A 1,463-nucleotide genomic window follows, 5' to 3' on the forward strand; every position below is an offset into this window, starting at 1 on the left:
ATTCAAAATGAATCAAAGACCTAAATGTAAGTGCTAAAAGTATAAAACGCTTAGAGTGTAAATCTCCATGGCCTTAGACAATGGTTTCTTTTTGTTTGTTTGTTTTTTCTTTTTCTTTTTTGGACATGGTATATTGCTTTGTCACCCAGGTTGGAGTGCAATGGCATGATCATGGCTCACTGAAGCTTCGACCTTCCATTCTCAAGTGATCCTCCCATCTCAGTCTCCCAAGTAGCTGGGACAACAGGCACACAGCACCATGCCTAGCTAATTCTTTAAATTTTTTGTAGAGACGGGATCTCATTATGTTGTCCAGGCTGGTCTTGAACTCTGGGATTCAAGTCGTTTTGCCTCCCAAAGTGCTGGGATTACAGGCACGGGCCACTGCACCCAGCCAACAATGGTTTCTTCGATATGAGCCCCAAAGCACAAGCAACCAAAGAAAAAAATAGGTTAAATGGACTTCATTAAAATCAGCTGGTGCAGTGCTGCATGCCTATGGTGCCAATTCCTCAGGAGGCTGAGGTGGAAGTATGGCTTGGGTCCAGGAGTCAGAGTCTAGTCTGGGTAACATAGTCAGACCTCCATCTCTAAAAGAAAAGAAAAGGAAACTACCTTTTGTGCTTCAAAAGACACTATCAAGAGGGTTAAGCAAGGAGCATTGGTTCATGCTTGTAATCCCAACATTTTGGGAGGCTGAGGCAGGAGGATCACTTGAGGCCAGAGTTTAAGACCAGCCTGGGTAACATAGTGAGACCTTATCTCTACAAAAAAACAAACAAAATTAGCCAGGCATGGTGGCATGCAGCTGTAGTCTCAGCTACTAGAAAGGCTGAGGTGAGAAGATCACTTGAGCCTGGAAAGTCAAGGCTGCAGTGAGCTGACATCGTGACACTGCACTCCAGCCTGGGCAACAGAGCAAGATCCTGTCTCCAAAATTAAAACAAAAAAAAAAAAAAAAAGAAAGAAAAAGTTAAGCCGGGTGTGGTGGCTCACACCTGTAACCCCAGCATTTTGGGAGGCTGAGGCAGGAGGATCACTTGATCTCAGGAGTTCAAGATGGGCAACATAACAACACCCTATCTCTACAAAAATATTTTTTTGTTTTTTGAAATGGAGTTTCGCTCTTGTTGCCCAGGCTAGAGTGCAATGGCGAGATCTTGGCTCACTGCAACCTCTGTCTTCCAAGTTCAAGCAATTCTCCTGCCTCAGTCTCCCAAGTAGCTGGGATTATAGGCATGTGCTACCACGCCCAGCTAATTTTGGATTTTTAGTAGAGATGGGGTTTCTTCATGTTGGTCAGGCTGGTCTCAAACTCCTGACCTCAGGCAATCCGCCCACGTCGGCCTCCCAAAGTGCTGGGATTACAGGTGTGAGCCACCGCGCCTGACCCAAAAAGAAATTTTTTAGGTTAGCTGGGCATGGTGGTGTGTACCTGTAGACCCAGGTACTCAGCAGGCTGA

Source organism: Mandrillus leucophaeus, unplaced genomic scaffold (assembly GCF_000951045.1).
Source record: "Mandrillus leucophaeus isolate KB7577 unplaced genomic scaffold, Mleu.le_1.0 Scaffold314, whole genome shotgun sequence".
In the NCBI taxonomy this organism is placed as follows: Eukaryota; Metazoa; Chordata; class Mammalia; order Primates; family Cercopithecidae; genus Mandrillus; species Mandrillus leucophaeus.